Source organism: Anabrus simplex, chromosome 3 (assembly GCF_040414725.1).
Source record: "Anabrus simplex isolate iqAnaSimp1 chromosome 3, ASM4041472v1, whole genome shotgun sequence".
Lineage (NCBI taxonomy): Eukaryota > Metazoa > Arthropoda > Insecta > Orthoptera > Tettigoniidae > Anabrus > Anabrus simplex.
This window is the reverse complement of record NC_090267.1, coordinates 482,519,310-482,536,287: the sequence shown is the minus strand read 5'-3', so window position 1 is coordinate 482,536,287 and position 16,978 is coordinate 482,519,310.

Below are 16,978 nucleotides of genomic sequence, written 5' to 3'. Positions count from 1 at the left end.
CTACTCTGATTATCACTTGCATCCATTTCTATTGCTTCTATAGATCTCACAGGCGTACTAGGGCGTCCCCCAGCAGGCCTGGAGTGTAATTCCATGATCTCCGCAGACATTTCCGAGCGTCCCCGGATCCGCCTGGGACGTTGGAATATAGTTAAATCCTCATCTGAAGTCTTAACCTTATCTCCCTTCGTGATTACCGTTTGTTTTATACATATATTAGGGCAATGAGCCCGTGCATCATTAAACCATCTCTTTGCTGGAAACCCTAGTTTCGGACAGCAACAATTACAACAATAACAAATTAAAATTAAACTTGTGATACCAACAACTATCCACACAATATATCTGTATACATTAATATGCTGATAGACCATTTGTCTTTGCAGTTCTTCTTCTTTTTGTCTCACCATATCTTCCACTTCTTGTGTCTTATGGGTAGCCCATTGTAAATCGTTAATGTGATTTAGCAAATTATTTAAGGACAACTTATTCATTTCGGGTATCTGTTCTAACTTGATTTCACTACCTATTTGTTCACAACAGTCATAATCAAGTGTGACTTCTGGTACAAAGTCTTTACTTTGTGTAGTGTTCACTTCACCTACACCTTGTATTTTACTATGTGGCCCATATACTGTGCAACCTGTACTTAAAACAAGAATACCAGTGCCTGTTAACCTGATATCACTGGTGGTATCCTTACACATACATGTTACTTTAACTTCTTCTGGGGATACGTATATATATCTGTTAGCTCTGATAGGTATCCACATGAGCTGTTGAATGGGAAGCACTCTTTTATCACAATTATCTGGGATTTGACTAACTCCAATAATTAAGTGAATCGCGCAACTCTTTTGAGTGTACACTGTATTAATAGGGAATTTAACATGACATAGTTTCCAACTGGGTGTTACTACCTTACATTGATTTACCTGATCTTTATCTAACTGAACATAAGTTTGTTTCTCTTTGTCCATAAGGATATAGTCCTTGGTCTCTTGAAGATAAACAAAATGGTGTGGATTACTCTTCATATACGTGGGGAATGGAATCATGTGAAACATTGTATAAGTTACCCTATCTGTAAGGGGTGTCTTGATGACGTACACTAGATAATTTTTGTTAGCGAACACTTCCACTGTAGCTACCTTGTAAATCAAGTAGCCGTAAGCTGATTTTAAGTCAAATGGCAAGGACAATCCTATAGGGAAATCTCCCTGAGCTTTCTTATAACCTTTAATAATATCATCTGGTGAAATTATTTGCACCTGAATGACTCCTACCTGAGCATTCATTATACCTGATAATACAACACTGTAATGCTCATACAGTTGTATGAGAAGGCCTTCAATCTCAATTAAATGCCTATTCACTGAGTTTTCTAATTCTACTTGCTTAAGTGCTTCTGTAATCTGAAGCGTGCTATTGGCAAGATAAGATCTAATTTCTGCAATGTTTTGAGTTAATCTCTGCTCATTGGCTGTGACATCGTAAATGGTGCTGTTCATAGATTGCAATGTTGATTTTACTACTATCATCTGGTCTTTTGCAATTTTCATAATTGAAAGCTGTTCCTGCTCTAACTCACTAATTTTTGACTCATATTTATCGGCATCCTCTTGACTTAATGTTCCAAATAATGCCTTTGCGATGGAACCTACTGCATTAATTAGGCCTCGTTTTCGCCTAGTGTTATCCGTTTCCCCTATTGGTTTAGTAATCCTCGCAATTAATTCCTTCGATTCCCTAATTCTATCTAATTGTGCACTTAGCATTTTAACATCCTGTTGACATGTTAGGTTAGTACTTCTTTCTAACTGTGTACATATTAATTGAGTCCAGTGTATGTGTCTCTTGACATTTGAAAATACATCACTTAATTTATTCAGGTTTACATAGGTAACTAATGTCCATTCCGTATGGTATAACTGTATCTCACCCTGATTGTCGAAGTATGCCCCTGGAGTACTCTCATATGGTGTCACCTTGACATCCAGTACTTCTCCGGCTATTCTGTAGCGGTGTGACGTCACGACTATCACTGCTACTACGATGGACAACAATTCTAGCATTCGCGCCATATCTGCTGTCTACCTGCAAGGTAAAGACAGGATGTGTGTTACCATTCGCTTCCCAGTTCTCGTTTCTACAAGTACAATTTCAAACGATTCTTATGTACTTTAACCCGTTTTCCTTTCTTGTTCATCTGTAGGGTGCAATTCACCCCTGAAACATCTACTATTTCGTACGGACCTTCGAATGGTGGGCTTAGCTTTCTGGATTTTCCTCTTCGCAATGTGTCATTGCGCAAGAGAACCTTATCACCTACCTGAAAGGTGACCTCATTTTGCTTTTTGTCGTAGTGTTCTTTCTCTAATTCCTTTCGCTCTATTAAGGTCTTTCTGGCGGCCTCGTGATTTCGCCTAAGCTGTGCCGTCAGTTCCTCCACCACGTTCTGGTGTTCATTGTAATTCATTTCAGGTGGCTTTTGCAGCACACCTGCGATATTTGCCTTCCTCCCAAAAATTAATTCGTAGGGTGTGAACCCTGTACTTGTGCTCTTTGTGGTATTATACACAAAGCTAGCTGTAGGCAAATACTTGTCCCAGTCATTCTGCTCCCCTGAGCAGACATAATGCCTTAGGTACTCCGTGAGCACCTTATGGGATCTTTCTATGCTACCGTTCGACTGCGGCCTAAAGGCCGTAGTGTGTGTTTTCCGAATGCGCAGCGTTTTACACAGCGTCTTAAACACATCACTCATGAAATTACTACCCTGGTCAGTGAGAATCTGCTCTGGTATCCCGTAGATACTTATTACGTTATTGATTAGCGTCCGTGCCACGGTTTCTGCCTCCTGATTAGGCATGGCACTCGCTACTAGGTACTTTGACAGCTGATCTTGGCATGTCAGTATGTACCTGTTTCCTGCCTCTGTCAACGGAAGAGGTCCAACTACGTCTAGGGATATTTTCTCAAAGAACGTGTTCGGGGTGTCCGTAATTCTCATGGGAGCCCTGACGTCTGGTCTGGTCCCTTTATTCTTTTGGCAGGAGGGACAAGTGCGTACATAGCGCTCAATGTCCCCTTTCATGCCCTTCCACTGAATTCGTTCACGTACCCTGGCGTACGTGCGCGCTATTCCTTGGTGGCCTCCCACCAAAGAATCATGACATTCTTTCAAAATGGCTAGCTTTTCAGCTTCGCCTAGTTCGTTCTCTTCCTCAGATAAGCTACCTTCGGGCGAAATCTCCTCTGCGTTAGCGTCCTCGGAAACCTCGCTACCGTCCGCTTCAACTCCCTCTGCCGTAGCGTCCTCGGGTTTTGAAGACAGTACCTCCTCTCTATTCTCGTCTGAGGCCTGAGTTTCTACCGTTGTCTCTGAGTGAGACCTGTGCTGAGCCGAGTTAACTACTCGCGCTTGGCACTTGGGTTCAGTGGGATTCCTACTCAGGGCATCTGCATTGCAGTTCTGTTTGCCCTGCTTATATACGACGTCGAAGTCGTATTCCGCCAGCTTCAGCCTGAACTTTAGCAGGCGTGAAGACGGATCTTGCACGTTGAAGACCCACTTCAACGGCTTATGGTCTGTCACAACAGTGAATTTTCTACCAAACAGATATGGTCTGAAATACTTTACTGCCCACACTATTGCCAACAATTCTTTCTCAGTTACGCTATAATTCATTTCTGCTTTATTAAGCGTTCTACTTGCATAGGCAATTGGAAGGTCTTTTCCGATAGGTCCTTGTGACAATACTGCCCCAACCGCTTCGTTGCTCGCATCAGTGGTAACAACGAATGGTTTTTCAAAATCCGGATACTGCAATATAGGTTCCTCAATTAGCTTTTGCTTTAGTATCTGGAACGCTTGTTCCTGATCGTCTCCCCATACAAAGGGAACGTCCTTCTTCACTAACTGATACAGCGGTTTCGCGATTTTGCTGTAGTTAGGTATGAACTTCCTATAGTACCCACTCAGTCCGCAGAACTGCTTGATCTGGCGGCTAGTGGTCGGCCTCGGAAAGTCCCTAACGGCCTGTACTTTACGTGGGTCTGGTAAGACACCTTCGTCAGTGATTACATGTCCTAGGAACGCTACTTCGGTTCTTAGAAATTCACACTTATCTGGCTGGAGTTTCAGCGTGTTCTCTCTCAGCCTTTGAAATACGTCTCTTAGCTTCGCATTGTGCTCCTGGATTGAACTCCCGTACACAATGACGTCATCCAGGTAACACAGACATTTTATACCCGTTAACCCTGTGAGCACGTTGTTCATCAGCCTCGTAAACGTGGCTGGCGCGTCTTTCAAACCCATGGGCATTTTCCTGAATTCGTACTTGCGTCGTAGCGCAGAGAATGCTGTCTTTGGCCTGTCTTCAGGCTTCAACAACACCTGGTGATAGCCACTCGCGAGATCTAAGGTCGAAAAATATCTCGCCTTGCCAAGGGCGTCTAACAGTTCTGAAATTAATGGCAGGGGATAACTGGTTCCTATCGTTATCTCGTTTAATTTTCGAAAGTCGATCACGACCCTCCATTTTTGTTTCCCTGAGGCGTCTAACTTCTTGGGAATTAAAAGTAATGGCGCATTCCAGGCTGATGTGCTAGGTGTGATAATTTCATCATTCAGCATCTTATCTATTTGAGCTTGTATCTCCCCCTTCTGTGCTTCGGGAAGTCTATATGGTCGTACATTAATTGGAGGTTGATCTTGGGGTGTAGGGATCTCATGCTGTAGTACATCAGTGTGAGTTAGTTTGTCTCCCTCAAGATGGAAGATATCATTGTACTCAGCACAGATGGCGTATATCCCTTCCTTATCTACCTGCGTGAGGTGATCAACTCGCAAACAGTCTATCACCCGCTGTGATCGGGGCTTCTGAGTGGCCGGTTCTCCGTTTGCCACTCTACTGTTCTGCTCTACCTTTCGCACTTGTGCCAGGCAGGTTTTATCTACCTCCTGTATGTGCACTCGTGGACTGTGTAAAGTCACCGCCTTTTCAGTGGTATTCATCATGCTAACCACTGCTTCGTGGCGCTCTGATTTGGTTAGGCACCCTGCGAGGTACACCCCTGGTATCACCTCTTCCTTCTCAATAATTCCTAAAGGTAGATTCCGATCTACTTCTATAACAACGACCTTCTGGGTCCTTGGTTCGAGACGGATCACCTTCGTCTCTCGCGCCCCCATAGGGTATTGTCGCCCTCTTATGGTGACATGACCTTCCTTGTAGTCAATCACGCTATCTGTCAGGATGTCTCTCCCAACTATACCATCCTGTGTTAATTGGAAATCACTCCCTACCACATGAAATGTGTGACTTGTGTTTCCAATGGCAAAACGTACAGTACCCTGGGTGTAAATTATTCCCTTACTTACACCCGCTAATTCAATTGATTTACTCCCGTCAATCAGGCATTCCTTGGGTACCGATTGCCTCTTAACTAGGCTGACATCAGACCCAGTATCTATCAAAAATCTCAACGGTCTTCCTTGGTTTGCGACCTGGATCAGCACCGTGCCTTCTACGTCAGAATTCTTGGGACCTTCTGGTGTGCGGGCCTCCGTAACTGTCCCCTTGCTACGGGCCCGTTCTAGTTTGCCGCCTGAGCCGCGGAGGCTTTCGTGGCTTGCGTACTGCCGCCCTTCTTTTTGAACCAACAGTCTTGGGTTCGATGTGACCACCTATCACAATGTTCGCATTGGGCTCGGTATCTTACGGCCTTGCCCCTTATGTGACCACTCTGAGTTTGGCCTTTCATGGCCCTGTTGCCCGTGGACTTGCCTTGGGCTTTTCGACAATTTCTTTGGATATGGCCCTGTTGGTCACACGAATAGCACCTGCGGTTATCCGTACGCATCACCGGAGTGTGTGCACCTTGAGTGCGTGCACCTTGAGTGTGTGCACCTTGTGTGCGTGCACCTTGAGTGTGTGCACCTTGTGTGCGTATACCTTGTCGACAATTCACCTGTATGTGACCTTTTCGGCCGCAACGATAACAAGTTCTGTTTTCCTTTGTCACTGGGTTTGGTTGTGTACGTACTATGTGCACTGTTTCTCGTACCTCTGTTTCCTTGTCCCTCTGTTTCTTTCTACAGTCACGTTCAATGTGCCCTGTCTTCCCACAATAGCGGCATTTTAATTTACTGAAGGTGCCCCCTGTAGCTGTATTGGAACTAGCGGTCTGTGTGGTGTGAGCCCCTTGCGTTCCTGTGTTCTTACAGTTCCTTGCTATGTGGCCTTCCTGGTTACAATTGTAACAGACCACCCTAACACTAGCATGTGTTGGCTTAGTATGCCACTTTGGTGCTGCACTGCGCTCCTGTTCTGGTTTGCGCTTGCTAAATCCTGAACTATGTTTGTGTTGTAGGCCCTCTCGTGCCTTCTTTGACATTATTACGGTTTCTTCCTGTTGAGCAAGTGCAACTGCCCTCTCAAAAGTAATGCCCTTTTCTGACTGTACCCTAGCTTGTATTCGAGGGTTGGCTAACCCTTGTATGAAACTGGCAACACATATTTTTCTTGTTATTTGCAACTGTGCATCGCGATCTTCCTCTAATTCGCCTTCAAGTATTGCCTCTCTAAAAGAAGCTGACAATGTTTCTATTTTGTGCGCCCAAAGTGCGACTGATTCTCGCGGGTCCTGCGCTGTTTGGAACATTTGACAAATGTACAAATCTAATGTGCCTTGCTGGCCATAATATTCTGTCAATGCCCGCTTGGCTTTCTCCCAATTATGTATATCACGTCTGTACAACAACTTATCTCGGGCTCTGCCCGTAACCTTAGTTAAAATGTACTTGAAAAACAACTCTTGATCCTCATCCTTAATCATACGAACAGCAGCATCTACGTTAGCTATGAACTCATGCAATCTATCTGGTTGACTGCCATCAAACTCTCGTCCAATGAGACGATGTCCTTCTACTACTGTAACAAAAGGCCCACTCATACTTACTGATTCCACCTCGTCAAGCATCTCAGTGCCTTGGTCTGCTGGTACTGAACTGTTCTGTCGTGCCATTTGAAATAAATATTCAGCTTACCTTAATCTGCAATGCTGCCTCACTGCTGGGCTGGATGAGTAGTCGGCTGTATTGCTGCGTCTCCACCGGATGGTGTTGTCTGCTACTGGACTGCTACCCCTCTGCTGGGCTGGCTTAGTAGGCTGCGGTAGTGATGCTCCTCTTCTGCGATGCGCGGCACACGAACGAAACTACGCGGTAGCGCGGTTCGGACAATCTTCTGCGAAGTCGCGATTTTCTCACACGGAAATCTTCTGCGAAGTCGCGGTTCTCTTACGGACAATCTTCTACGAAGTCGCGATTCTCTCACGTTATTTCGGTGAGTTGACACTGTTCGAGGATCGAACTCGGGACCCTGCACTACCTGACACCAAATTTTTATACGTGCCTGTCGTGACCTACCTGTCCTGTGAGACGATCTCGTAGGTTGGTCACCAGGCCGTTGGATGTTGAAGTATTACCTGTCCTGCCGAGCGGAATGTAGGAAGGTAATTGTAGGTATGACTCGTCCCGCAACTCCCGAAATAAAAGATGAAATTATTTCTCCGTCCTTTATTATTGAGGACACTAAAACTACTATGTACAGTATATTTACAAGTCTGAATGTGAAGATCTAAAGAGAGAGCGAGCTTGTTCCACGCGCCTACTGTCCTACTACGCGTCTATCTGAATCTTGCCCTACGGCACTTGGGCTACGCCCGAACAGAATATCGTTCTGACAAGTAAGAACTACTGGCTGGAAGAAGGCCCCGCGCCATCTTGGCCAGGGGTTATATCTCCGCTCCTGAACTCAAAGTTCTATCCCTACCTCCTTGGGTCTTACGGGCATTGCTAAACTGATCATCCAGTCACTAGCGCCCTCAAGTGGCTATTCTCAATAGTTGTCACAGTAAGTGCTGCTACCTAGGCACTACTGTCTTACTTTATCGTCATCTTTCCTTGTTTCCCTAGTGCATCTGTACTGACCCTGAATGGCCTTGCACTGGGCTTTATTTCTTTGTCGGCTTCGGCGGCCCGCTGCCATACTAGCTCTGTTTGTCGATACACAGTAAATACCTTGTTGTGATCAACAAGTCCCCGCTCTTAGTCAACTCTTGTGTAAGCGCACTTCGCAAGCTCTCTCCACTACATGTAACTTCTTGAAATGTTTCCCTTTTCTTACAGTAACTAAATCTGCCTATAATTATTATTCAATTACATTAATGCTACAAGGTGTCTCCTGTCTTTGATTATCATTCTAACACTAATTAATCTCCTCTGACACCTTGAGCTCAAGACTCGGCTGCTAACCCCGGCTGCCTTCCACCTGGCAGTCCGCCGGTTCGAGTCCGTGGGAGGTCGGTGCACGACAATTTGCATAGCCAGGAAGATGTATTTCCTCCAAGAAAATATTGTCCAGGTTTCGGGATTAGCACTCGCATACATACGGAGTAATTAAGGAAGAAAGTAATACAGTTAAGAAAGTTGAAATTAACAGAAAATAGGATTATAACTGAGGATGGCCGGATGACGACAAATGTGTAAATACCAAGTGAATGTATTGGAAAAGAAATGCCCCTCAATAAATTATGCTGGTGTGAGTTCTGGTAAAAAGCGGTAATAGAGGAGAAATTCAGGCGCAGGGATTCTTAGGTAAACAGATAAGAAGATGAGTAATGGTGTTATTACTTGAGCTATTCAAGGGCGGTTATAACCTCCAACGATATTCCGCCAGCATCCCGCAGAATGGCCGATTGACGACTCTCTTGCCTTCTACCGAAGGAACAACCACGAATTTAACGGCATGATAAGTAAAATGGCAATACGTTACTTCCCTGCTGGCATGTAGTCAGAGACGTTGCCATAGTAACCTATAGGTTCGCTGTCGGTCTGTCGGTCACTCAATGCAGAGCATGATACCCGCAGAAAACAGTAAATTTCTCCGTCATTTGAAGAGTAAGGTAAATTATGAACATAACGAAAGTTGTTTATAATAAAGATGCGTTTCACATACGGTCCACTGAGTTTACAGAAAATCAATAGTATAAGAGAAAAGAGAGAAACCGTTCTGGTTTTCCTATAAACCCTCCCCCCGTCTATTCAAATATTTTAATATGCATACCGGAACTTTCCTCGGGATGAGTATAATTTAAATATGAAATGTGGTTGAGATCGATCCAGTCGTTTCGCTGTGATGGTAGAACAAACAGACAAACAGACAAACAGGCAGACACAAAAAATAAAACCCACCGATTCTGTCTTGAGTTGACCTAAAACGGATAAATATCTGAAAAATTGGCAAAATAAACGAAATTACAGATAGCGGACCCCCTACAACAGTATTTATATAGATAAATGTTCTAGAACAATACAGGGCACAGAAAAGTACACCATACCCTAAATTAATTGTTAAAAGTTTTATAAATGAAACTTACAAACAAAATTGAAGAAATGGCTAGTTTTTGTAGAAAAAAATGTGATGCTTGCCGGTCTCTCCTTTTCATCAGGTAGGCCACGGAGAAACAATATGTCCATAGCAGATGCATTTTGCTCCTCCATGTAATGTAGCACTTCTTCAATGGTCTGTAGTTCTTCACTGTGAGTCATCTTTTTTAACTTTTCCATTGTCTTCCATCTCTTCGTCTTCTAATTCATATTCAATTTTATATTCTTACTATTTCACTAGTATAACTATTTCACTGTCTAAAAATTCACAGTTTTCATCCTGCTCCATCCATTCTTCACTTCACCACCAGTAACATTTTCACAGCCTGGAATTTTCTTCAGTAAGTCCACTATTTCACTATTTTCTGTCTCTTCCCTGCTTTCTTTAAACTTGTTTCTTGAATGGTCCACTAACGTTCTCCAGGAACGAAGAGTACTCACACTAGGGGATTCGCCAGTGCCGTACTTTCTACTTATGAGTGTCCCGTATACACTAATGATGAACGGGATGCCTTATCACTAGTTTACAAAGGAGCGGTACAACGTGCTATATTTCGGATGAGTAACAAATAGCTGTCATTGTACTACACATATTCTGTAACAAGATGCATTTGTAAACACGACAACGTTGCAGAAAATAAAGTTTAATATAATTTATACACGTACATACACGTACATACACGTACATACACGTACATACACGTACAGACACTCCATTCTACACCAGGCGAGTTGGCCGTGCGGTTAGAGGCATACGGCTGTGAGCTTACATCCGGGAGATAGTGGGATCGAATCCCACTGTCGGCCACGGCCGCTTCCTTCCAACTCCTAGGCCTTTCCTATCCCATCGTCACCGTAAGCCCTATCTCTCTCGGTGCGACGTAAAGCCACTAGCAAAAAAAAAACTCCATTCTACCAAAATGTTCCTTTATTTGCCTTGAACGATCCATTAGCCCGTATTTGTAGCAGTGTTCGCTGTAATACGTGTGATGAAGGCAGGCGGCTATCTTAAAATTCCTCCGCATACCGTTTGTAAGCTTCGGCTGCATTCCGACCAGATTCTCCATACATCAAAATTATTTCTTATATTCGTCGTTGGTGAACATAACAGCCATTGTCGATATGTTGACAGCAAATACCAGCCTATTACTGAGAGTTCGGAAACGGGACTTACTAACGCAGAGGAGCGCATTAGACGGCTATTGCTGAGGAATATGCAGCCAGCCACCTTCCGGTTATCTCTTTATATTGTGACGTAAATTACATGCAGGCAGTAATGCCCCTGTGAAAAATCAGTTGTCAGGCATCCCATCCATCATCAGTGCATGCGGGACACTCATAAGTATAAATTACGGCGCTGGTATGTTCGATTCCATTCCAAGATTCAGACATCCACCCCACTACGTCCAACATGTACACTGACTGACAGAGCAAATGCAACACCAAGAAGGAGTGGTCAGAACTTTCTGCCAATTGCAGGGTAGACTGACGTCACTGAGGTATGCTCATGATGTGAAATGCGCCGCTGTGCTGCGCACGTAGCGAACGATAAATGGGACACGGCGTTGGCGAATGGCCCACTTCATACCGTGATTTCTCAGCCGACAGTCATTGTAGAACGTGTTGTCGTGTGCCACAGGACACGTGTATAGCTAAGAATGCCAGGCCGCCGTCAACGGAGGCATTTCCAGCAGACAGACGACTTTACGAGGGGTATGGTGATCGGGCTGAGAAGGGCAGGTTGGTCGCTTCGTCAAATCGCAGCCGATACCCATAGGGATGTGTCCACGGTGCAGCGCCTGTGGCGAAGATGGTTGGCGCAGGGACATGTGGCACGTGCGAGGGGTCCAGGCGCAGCCCGAGTGACGTCAGCACGCGAGGATCGGCGCATCCGCCGCCAAGCGGTGGCAGCCCCGCACGCCACGTCAACCGCCATTCTTCAGCATGTGCAAGACACCCTGGCTGTTCCAATATCGACCAGAACAATTTCCCGTCGATTGGTTGAAGGAGGCCTGCACTCCCGGCATCCGCTCAGAAGACTACCATTGACTCCACAGCATAGACGTGCACGCCTGGCATGGTGCCGGGCTAGAGCGACTTGGATGAGGGAATGGCGGAACGTCGTGTTCTCCGATGAGTCACACTTCTGTTCTGTCAGTGATAGTCACCGCAGACGAGTGTGGCGTCGGCGTGGAGAAAGGTCAAATCCGGCAGTAACTGTGGAGCGCCCTACCGCTAGACAACGCGGCATCATGGTTTGGGGCGCTATTGCGTATGATTCCACGTCACCTCTAGTGCGTATTCAAGGCACGTTAAATGCCCACCGCTACGTGCAGCATGTGCTGCGGCCGGTGGCACTCCCGTACCTTCAGGGGCTGCCCAATGCTCTGTTTCAGCAGGATAATGCCCGCCCACACACTGCTCGCATCTCCCAACAGGCTCTACGAGGTGTACAGATGCTTCCGTGGCCAGCGTACTCTCCGGATCTCTCACCAATCGAACACGTGTGGGATCTCATTGGACGCCGTTTGCAAACTCTGCCCCAGCCTCGTACGGACGACCAACTGTGGCAAATGGTCGACAGAGAATGGAGAACCATCCCTCAGGACACCATCCGCACTCTTATTGACTCTGTACCTCGACGTGTTTCTGCGTGCATCGCCGCTCGCGGTGGTCCTACATCCTACTGAGTCGATGCCGTGCGCATTGTGTAACCTGCATATCGGTTTGAAATAAACATCAATTATTCATCCGTGCCGTCTCTGTTTTTTCCCCAACTTTCATCCCTTTCGAACCACTCCTCCTTGGTGTTGCATTGTCACTGTCAGTCAGTGTATATTTTCTTTAGTTTATCTATCATGTCGCACCCTTCCACCGCGGATAAAACAAGAGATGAAAGACGTTAAGGAGTGTATCCCCTTTCCAATTCTTCCACTCGTCCATTGGTTAACACACCGAAGTTATGTTAGGAGGAAGAAACTACAATTTTACATCTTGACCAGCGAAAATAATTTAGCGATAAAAAAAATAGTACTCGTCAAAATGTCGAGTTCTGTGGAATGTCGAGTTAGCGCGTTTCCACGGTACTGACTAAACATCCGGACTATCGTCATTTCCTAATATTAGTTGGGGATGAGTGAGGACAATAAACCAGGAAGACATCTAGCTCTGAATGGCTGCTAAAAGTCACTATGGTTCTTGTCTCAATCACTAAACATGGCTTACTTGCGTTCAAGCCTGTTGGAGTATTTAACATGACAGAAACAGGTAATTTAAAGAGATCCAAGGTTATAATTTTGTAGATTAAACTGTGGTAATTATTCCTGTGTGACTGCTTTCCCACCACTATGTGAAAAACATTTATTCAGGTTAACCTTGAATAAAAATAAATAATCATGTAATAGTTATTATTTTGAAAATCAGAACGTGGAGTCTGTCGCCATTAATTGTTATTATTGACTGGATACCTTTTTAATTGTTGATAATAAATTACATTTTGTAATCAGAAACACACAAATGTTCTTCCCATAAAATTACTAACAAACTTATTCAAATCATCGTTACAACGCGTTAATCGGGTATAGTACAGTATCGAACGGCCTTAATTGTACCCTCTATGGTTTTATAATTTTCTTCTATATTTGCATTGGGTGAAATGTGTGTCCACGACCTCGATTTTAATCGTCGCGATATGCATAATAAACGCGACAACATTCTTTATGTTCTCACTGAAGAGGCGCCTGTTTGTATTTGCCACAGATTTAATCTCCATAAATTAACGAAGGGAATGGCGCCAGAGTCCTGTGATCATTTCCTCATTAAACGCGAGGTCTTCAAGGACCTCTGATATGTGTGTTTATTCATATTTAATTTATTGCCTCTACAACTAAATTGCTTCACACGTAGAATAGTAGCACTGCAATATCATCGAAGCAAAGTAGCTGTAAAGGTCTAAACGGTTTTAAATACGTACAACTTCATTGAATTTTGAAGTACTTCATTTTATTTGTTTACAAATTTTGTTCTGAAATAGTCTAATTAAACACGTACTACGTTTAATTTATGACGGAAAAGTAGTAAGACTTTATTGAGCTATTATTATGGAAGCAGATAAAATTTAAAATTGATTAATACGCGTTAGGCGTTGTGATAATAAAACCCAATTTTTCGAAGTAATTTTTCTTCAAAGTCCCACGCCCTTCCTTCAGGCAGTACTGAAACGTCCCAAGTTCACGCGATGTATCTTAATGCCAACTGAAGTATACGTTGTTACAACTTAGTTTCTGTACAGTTTCAACAGTCATGTCTTCTAGTGGAATCGGTCAGTTCGTGGACTGGTGGGAAGGGTCACACTTGAGGAATAGCTCACCCAACGGCCAACTGGAAGATCAGACCGATTTGACAGTGAAATTTGAGAATCGTACGAAAAGTTCCGTATTTATATAGCGCCAATCAGGAATGAATGCGCCTTTATAACTATACAACTATATTTTAATAAGTTAGACCCATCGCGAAGTTTTGTAAAATATTTCTCTGTGGGCACTCAACACCATGACCGTGCTCGCCTTAAATTCCGGTCTATTTCCATTCGCAGGTTTTGATTACCTGGTCATATTTTTAATTTTTTAAGTGTTTTCTGCTGCTAACGCTTTGTTAATCCGAACAACTCAGTAGCTTCTGTGAGACTTAATGCGCCTTAAAAACAAAGAAAAAACATGATTTGAGGTGTACACATCTGAAACATGCTGTCGAAACGGTGGCATGGTCCTAGAAGTTCAGGTGGAGTAGGCAGATCGTAAGATGTAGGCGCAGAAAAGGACAAAAACAGTAGCGGTGTGGTATCGGAGAGACGGACAATGGAGAATAGGACGTCCATTGTTTAGGTGGTCAGTTATAGTGGACAGACTGTGGGCCAATAAATATCGTGACTGCAGGGTTACTCCACGTCCTTCCGTATTTTAGCATGAAGCGAAAGGACTCAAACGACATTCGATCGGAGCAATCTTCAATATAAAATGTCGACTAACGGGAAGACCGTTAGTGTTAAATACAGAATACTTGGCATTTCTCATGCGAAATATTAAGGGAACGCTTAGAATCGAGAATAAAGAAATGCAGTAAACAAAAGTCCTATTTTTGTATTTTTAAAATTTGGTTTACGTCGCTCTCACACAGATAGGTCTTCCGGCGACGATGGTATAGGAATGGGAAACGAGTGGGAAGGAATCGACCATGGCCTTAATTAAGGTACAGCCCAAGTACTTACTGTTGTAAAGATGGAAAATCACGGGTTGACATCTTCAGTGTTCCTGACAGTGGAGTTTGAACCCACGGTATCCAGCTAGTGACCCATACATCGTGGCAAATTGTTCGGGCCAACAACAAAGGATGAAGCAAATTATATGTTGTGAGCAACTCAAAGCAAAGTTAACGGGATATTTATAGTAAAGTACTATTGAGCCAACCCAGTGGAAGATATATCAGATGTGGTTGCTATGGCATGACTGTTGACGAGTTGCAGACCTTGTGGTAGCGTACAGATCACTCCCGTGAACGTGTATTCTAATTACTGCCCGCGCCTGTCCAGCTGATTGACTGGCGTCTACTACCGGCAAAAACCACACATTGATTAATAATAACACTACAATCTTCGATGCGGTACTCTCTAATCAACCATCGCTAGCCTTCAGGTTTAAGACAATAATTATTCCTACATGTCTCACTAGAGAATGTATTAAGTGTAATGGAAGTCTTTCGCTTCCCTAACAATGATCCAAGAACATTTTAAGTTCACTTCAAAACTGGCCATTCATACATTTAAATTATTAAACAAATTCTTATAGTTTGGTAGGTGATTTTTAAGAAATAATGTTTACATTCTGATATCCATTGCTCCAGGTGTTTCATTTCATTTCTCTTCAAGTCCTGGAAGGTTTTCGGTCTCATAAAATGTTCACGTTCGAAGTATGATATTGAGTAGATTGGATATTACATTTCATTAGTTTATAATTAATTTGAAACGTTCAGAGTTACAAAGAATAGACAATCAGAGGTTTAGGATTACAATGCGTGGCATTTAGGGTTACTCCAGTAGAAACGGCAAGGAAATAGCTAGGAGCACCAGTGTGTAAAGATGAGGGAAAAACGAACATCTTGTTGGAATGATAAAAGTAAAATAAAAGGAAGCGTCAAAATGTTCTCGAAACAAGTACTGATGTAAAAACGTAATTGTACGTAGATGAGAGAAACAGAGCGAAGCAACTTATTGCGGGGACCAAGAGATAAGTTTTTTGCTGATGATGTTATTCTGTATAGAGTAATAAATAAAATTCAAGATTGTGAGAAACTGCAAAATGACCTCGATAATGTCGTGTGGTGGACAGCAGGCAATGGCATGGTGATAAACGGGGTTAAAAGTCGGGTTGTGAGGTTCACAAATATGAAAAGTCCTGTCAGTTTTAATTACTGCGTTGATGGGATGAAAGTTCCTTATGAGGATCACTGTAAGTAGGCTACCTAGGTTAATATAAGGAAAGATCTTCATTGGCGTAATCACATAAATGGGATTGTAATTAAAGGGTACAGATCTCTGCACGTGGTTATGAGGGTGTTTAGGGGTTGTAGTAAGGATGTAAAGGATAGGGCATACAAGACCACAAACAGAGTATGTTTCCAGTGTATGGGACCATCGCCAGGATTACTTGATTCAAGAACTGGAAAAAATCCACACAAAAAAATGCAGCTCGATTTGTTCTGAGTAATTTCCGACAAAAAAGTAGAGTTACAAAAATACTGCAAAATTTTGGGCTGGGACGACTTGGGAGAAAGAAGACGAGCTGCTCGACTGTGTGGTATGTTCAGAGTTGTCAGTGAAGAGATAATAGTGGCCTGGTGCTGGTCTTTTTCTCGGCCTATTAAGCACAAGCAAGGAAGAAAGAAATTTGGTCACTTCGAACATTGATATAGGAATAAAAAATATGTTTCTGAAAAATTTCGTCTGGAGCATGCAATGGTATGGATGTGAAACATGAACGATAACCAGCTCAGAAAGAAAGAGAATAGAAGCTTTTGAAATTTGACGTTACAGAAGAATGCTGAAGGTGAGATGGATAAATCGAATCACGAATGAAGAGATATTGAATCGAATTGGTGAGAGGAGATCAATTTGGGTAATTATGACGAGAAGAAGAGATAGAATGACAGGACATATCTTAAAGCAGCCAGGACTTGTTCAGTTGGTTTTTGATGGAAGTGTGGGGGTAAGACCGGTAGGGGTAGACCAAGGTATGAATATGACAGGCAGATTAGAGCAGATGTAGGATGCAATAGTTAGGTACGGAGAAATGAAAAGTTTAGCACACGATAGGGTGGCATGGAGAGCTACATAAAAACAGTCTATGAACTGATATCTCAAACAACAACAACAACAACAACAACAACAACAACAACAGCAACAACAACAAACGTTTAGAATACGAATCCACTTACCCTCTCGTCCGTAATGTAGCAAGAGTAGCATAA